Here is a 5,935-nt window from a genome sequence, read left to right as displayed (position 1 = left end):
ACCTCACAGAACAGGTTCACCATCTCCGCCTCGATCCACCGGCCACTTCCAGGGCTTTCGAATCTCCGGAGCCCAGAATCAATAACCCGCCGTGTTACTCTGGGGAGCCCACTGAATGCCGCTCGTTCCTCACCCAGTGTGATATTGTGTTTTCTCTCCAGCCCAACACTTACTCCAGGAGCACTGCTCGTATCGCCTACGTCATATCTCTCCTTACTGGACGGGCTCGTGAGTGGGGCACGGCAATCTGGGAGGCAAGGGCTGAGTGTACTAACCAGTATCAGGACTTTAAGGAGGAGATGATACAGGTTTTTGATCGATCTGTTTTTGGGGAGGAGGCTTCCAGGGCCCTGTCTTCCCTATGTCAAGGTAATCGATCCATAACAGACTACTCTATTGAGTTTCGCACTCTTGCTGCCTCCAGTGGCTGGAACGAGCCGGCTTTGCTCGCTCGTTTTCTGGAGGGTCTCCGCGCAGAGGTAAAGGATGAGATTCTCTCCCGGGAGGTTCCTTCCAGCGTGGATTCCTTGATTGAACTCGCTATTCGCATTGAGCGACGGGTTGATCTTCGTCACCGAGCTCGTGGAAAGGAGCTCGCGTTCTCCGTTGCCCCCCTCTCCGCATCACTACCATCTTCCTCTGCCGGCTCGGGTGCTGAGCCTATGCAGCTGGGAGGTATCCGCATCTCGACTAAAGAGAGGGAACGGAGAATCACCAACCGCCTCTGTCTCTATTGCGGTTCCGCTGGTCATTTTGTCACTTCATGTCCAGTAAAAGCCAGAGCTCATCAGTAAGCGGAGGGCTACTGGTGTCTCTCCTTCAAGATCCTGCACTACCTTGTCGGTCCATCTACGCTGGACCGGTTCGTCAGCTTCCTGCAGTGCCTTAATAGACTCTGGGGCGGAGGGCTGTTTTATGGACGAGACCTGGGCTCGGGAACATGACATTCCTCTCAGACAGTTAAGGAAGCCCACGGCCTTGTTCGCCTTGGATGGTAGTCCTCTCCCCAGGATTCAGCGTGAGACGCTACCTTTAACCCTCACTGTCTCTGGTAATCATAGCGAAACCATTTCTTTTTTAATTTTTCGTTCACCTTTTACACCTGTTGTTTTGGGCCATCCCTGGCTAGTTTGTCATAATCCTTCTATTAATTGGTCTAGTAATTCTATCCTCTCCTGGAACGTCTCTTGTCATGTGAAATGTTTAATGTCTGCTATCCCTCCTGTTTCCTCTGTCTCTTCTTCACAGGAGGAGCCTGGTGATTTGACAGGGGTGCCGGAGGAATATCACGATCTGCGCACGGTGTTCAGTCGGTCCAGGGCCACCTCTCTTCCTCCACACCGGTCGTATGATTGTAGTATTGATCTCCTTCCGGGAACCACTCCCCCCCGGGGTAGACTATACTCTCTGTCGGCTCCCGAACGTAAGGCTCTCGAAGATTATTTGTCTGTAGCTCTTGCCGCCGGTACCATAGTCCCCTCCTCCTCTCCCGCCGGAGCGGGGTTTTTTTTTTGTTAAGAAGAAGGACGGGTCCCTGCGCCCCTGCATAGATTATCGAGGGCTGAATGACATAACAGTGAAGAATCGTTATCCGCTTCCTCTTATGTCTTCAGCCTTCGAGATCCTGCAGGGAGCCAGGTTTTTCACTAAGTTGGACCTTCGTAATGCTTACCATCTCGTGCGCATCAGGGAGGGGGACGAGTGGAAGACGGCGTTTAACACTCCGTTAGGGCACTTTGAATACCGGGTTCTTCCTTTCGGCCTCGCTAACGCTCCAGCTGTCTTTCAGGCATTAGTCAATGATGTCCTGAGAGACATGCTGAACATCTTTGTTTTCGTTTACCTTGACGATATCCTGATTTTTTTCACCGTCACTCCAGATTCATGTTCAGCACGTTCGACGTGTCCTCCAGCGCCTTTTAGAGAATTGTCTTTTTGTGAAGGCTGAGAAGTGCACTTTTCATGCCTCCTCCGTCACATTTCTCGGTTCTGTTATTTCCGCTGAGGGCATTAAGATGGATCCCGCTAAGGTCCAGGCTGTCATTGATTGGCCCGTCCCTAAGTCACGCGTCGAGCTGCAGCGCTTTCTCGGCTTCGCGAACTTCTATCGTCGTTTCATCCGTAATTTCGGTCAGGTGGCAGCTCCTCTCACAGCCCTTACTTCTGTCAAGACGTGCTTTAAGTGGTCCGTTTTCGCCCAGGGAGCTTTTGATCTCCTCAAGAATCGTTTTACATCCGCTCCTATCCTTGTTACACCTGACGTCTCTAGACAGTTCGTGGTCGAGGTTGACGCGTCAGAGGTGGGCGTGGGAGCCATTCTTTCTCAACGCTCCCTCTCTGACGACAAGGTCCACCCTTGCGCGTATTTTTCTCATCGCCTGTCGCCGTCGGAACGTAACTATGATGTGGGAAACCGCGAACTGCTCGCCATCCGCTTAGCCCTAGGCGAATGGCGACAGTGGTTGGAGGGGGCGACCGTTCCTTTTGTCGTTTGGACTGACCATAGGAACCTTGAGTACATCCGTTCTGCCAAACGACTTAATGCGCGTCAGGCGCGCTGGGCGCTGTTTTTCGCTCGTTTCGAGTTCGTGATTTCTTATCGTCCGGGCTCTAAGAACACCAAGCCTGATGCTTTATCTCGTCTCTTCAGTTCTTCAGTAGCCTCCACTGACCCCGAGGGGATTCTCCCTGAGGGGCGTGTTGTTGGGTTGACTGTCTGGGGAATTGAGAGGCAGGTAAAGCAAGCACTCACTCAAACTCCGTCGCCGCGCGCTTGTCCCAGGAACCTTATTTTCGTTCCCGTTCCTACTCGTCTGGCCGTTCTTCAGTGGGCTCACTCTGCCAAGTTAGCCGGCCACCCTGGCGTTCGGGGTACGCTTGCTTCCATTCGCCAGCGTTTTTGGTGGCCCACCCGGGAGCATGACACGCGTCGCTTCGTGGCTGCTTGTTCGGTCTGCGCGCAGACTAAGTCCGGTAACTCCCCTCCTGCCGGCCGTCTCAGGCCGCTTCCCATTCCCTCTCGACCGTGGTCTCACATCGCCTTAGATTTTGTCACCGGACTGCCTTCGTCAGCGGGGAAGACTGTTATTCTTACGGTTGTCGACAGGTTCTCTAAGGCGGCTCATTTTATTCCCCTTGCTAAGCTTCCTTCTGCTAAAGAGACGGCACAAATCATCATCGAGAATGTTTTCAGAATTCATGGCCTTCCGTCAGACGTCGTTTCGGACAGAGGTCCGCAATTCACGTCTCAATTTTGGAGGGAGTTTTGCCGTTTGATTGGGGCTTCCGTCAGTCTCTCTTCCGGCTTTCACCCCCAGTCTAACGGTCAAGCAGAACGGGCCAATCAGACTATTGGTCGCATCTTACGCAGTCTTTCTTTTCGCAACCCTGCGTCTTGGTCAGAACAGCTCCCCTGGGCAGAATACGCCCACAACTCGCTTCCTTCGTCTGCGACCGGGCTATCCCCTTTTCAGAGTAGCCTCGGGTAACAGCCTCCGCTGTTCTCATCTCAGTTCGCCGAGTCCAGCGTCCCCTCCGCTCAGGCTTTTGTCCAACGTTGCGAGCGCACCTGGAAGAGGGTCAGGTCTGCACTTTGCCGTTATAGGGCGCAGACTGTGAGGGCTGCTAATAAACGTAGAACTAAGAGTCCTAGATATTGTCGCGGTCAGAGAGTTTGGCTCTCCACTCAGAACCTTCCCCTTAAGACCGCTTCTCGCAAGTTGACCCCGCGGTTCATTGGTCCGTTCCGTATTTCCCAGATCATTAACCCTGTCGCAGTTCGACTTCTTCTTCCGCGATATCTTCGTCGCGTCCACCCGGTCTTCCATGTCTCCTGTGTCAAGCCCGTTCTTCGCGCCCCCGCTCGTCTCCCCCCCCCCCCCCCCCATCCTTGTCGAGGGCGCACCCATCTACAGGGTCCGTAGGATTTTGGATATGCGTCCTCGGGGCCGTGGTCATCAGTACCTAGTAGATTGGGAGGGGTACGGTCCTGAGGAGAGGAGTTGGGTTCCCTCTCGGGACGTGCTGGACCGTGCGCTGATCGATGATTTCCTCCGTTGCCGCCAGGTTTCCTCCTCGAGTGCGCCAGGAGGCGCTCGGTGAGTGGGGGGGTACTGTCATGTATTGTCATGTTGTGTCTTGTTTCTGTCCTTTCCCTTCACCCTGTCTCCCTCTGCTGGTCGTTATTAGGTTACCTTTTCTCCCCCTCTTTCCCCCAGCTGTTCCTTGTCTCCTCCTAACTACCTCGTCACCCCTTTTCCCACCTGTTCCCTTTTTCCCTCTGATTAGTCCTCTATATCTCTCTCTGTTTTTGTTTCTGTCCTTGTCGGATTCTTGTTTGTGTTGTTCATGCCTGAACCAGACTATCGTCATGTTTGCTGCAACCTTGTCCTGTCCTGTTGGAATCTGCCGGTCCATCTGAGCCTACATTTGTTTTGTTATTAAAGAAGCTCTGTTTACGTTAATTCGCTTTTGGGTCCTCATTCACGCACCTTGACAATCTTATTAGATGGAGCCATTTCCCCCCATTAGTTTGGGATTCAGACCTGCAGTCATCTTGATTTAAGACCACTTTGGAGAAGTGTTCCACAGGCAGTAAATCTAATGTAGAATAAATGGAACCTGGATCCATTTCATTCTATTAACATGGTTTATGTGTTATAGCAGTAATGGGGTTAAACTGATATTAAAATGACAACTCCATAGGTGGTACCAGGTCAGGGGAGTTCATCTCTGCTCCCAGCATCCCTGGGACAGTACTGATCAACATAGCTGACCTGATGCAGAGGTGGACCAGTGATGTTTTCCTCTCAGTGGTGAGACTTGCCCTTCCATTTGACACACCTTCACCTGATGAGATCATACAAGATGTTACAGGCTTATTGCATGTGGAAACAGACCTGCGTTAAAATAATGTTGAATACTTAATAAGCAGTGTTTGATTGAGTTTGTTGTAATGGAACCAATGGAAAAGTCCTAAAAATACAAACAAACCCCGCCCACCTGGAGAACAAAGGAAATGCTCAAAGTGTTGGAAAGATTTCAAATAGTATTTGAATCCAGGGTGTTATTCGTTAGAGAACACTGTAGCAAAACATTTAGCAACAGAATTATTTTAGTTCAGTTAGTTCCTTCGTGTTTCAGTTCATATTCTTCAGTTTGGTGCCTCGTGGATATGATTCATGTCTTCGTGGAAACATCAATGTAAATTCACCTTTGATTTTTACTCCTCACATTCCCTTTCAGGTCCATAGGGTTTTACTGCCCCCTGCTGGTGACTGGAGCACACTGCAGTCCCTTTCAGGTCCATAGGGTTTTACTGCCCCCTGCTGGAGACTGGAGCACACTGCAGTCCCTTTCAGGTCCATAGGGTTTTACTACCCCTGCTGGAGACTGGAGCACACTGCAGTCCCGTTCAGGTCCATAGGGTTTTACTGCCCCTGCTGGAGACTGGAGTACACTGCAGTCCCTTTCAGGTCCATAGGGTTTTACTGCCCCTTGCTGGTGACTGGAGCACACTGCCATCCCTTTCAGGTTCATAGGGTTTTACTGCCCCCTGCTGGAGACTGGAGCACACTGCAGTCCCTTTCAGGTCCATAAAACATAAAGCAAAATCTACAATGGAATGGTTCAAAAATAAACATATCCAGGTGTTAGAATAGCCAAGTCAAAGTCCAGACCTGAATCCAATCAAGAATCTGTGGAAAGAACTGAAAACTGCTGTTCACAAATGCTCTCCATCCAACCTTTTTTATTTATTTTTATTTATTTTACCTTTATTTAACCAGGTAGGCAAGTTGAGAACAAGTTCTCATTTACAATTGCGACCTGGCCAAGATAAAGCAAAGCAGTTCGACACATACAACGACACAGAGTTACACATGGAGTAAAACAAACATACAGTCAATAATACAGTATAAACAAGTCTATATACGAT

General features: G+C 50.6%; 1 long non-coding RNA gene across 1 annotated transcript; it reads right to left on the bottom strand.

Annotated features, from left to right (window-relative positions):
- Nucleotides 1–4,636: 4,636 nt before the first annotated feature.
- LOC118947104 lies at nucleotides 4,637–5,270 on the bottom strand. The gene is made up of 2 exons (XR_005041762.1): nucleotides 5,213–5,270; nucleotides 4,637–4,848 (listed from the first exon to the last, which is right to left on the bottom strand). It is a non-coding gene; the product is annotated as an uncharacterized LOC118947104 (long non-coding RNA).
- Between the last annotated feature and the right edge of the window lie 665 nt (nucleotides 5,271–5,935).

Source organism: Oncorhynchus mykiss, unplaced genomic scaffold (genome assembly GCF_013265735.2).
Source record: "Oncorhynchus mykiss isolate Arlee unplaced genomic scaffold, USDA_OmykA_1.1 un_scaffold_121, whole genome shotgun sequence".
NCBI classification, from domain to species: Eukaryota; Metazoa; Chordata; class Actinopteri; order Salmoniformes; family Salmonidae; genus Oncorhynchus; species Oncorhynchus mykiss.
Note: the sequence above shows the minus strand (reverse complement) of the source record. Positions and strands in the feature narration are given on the sequence as shown.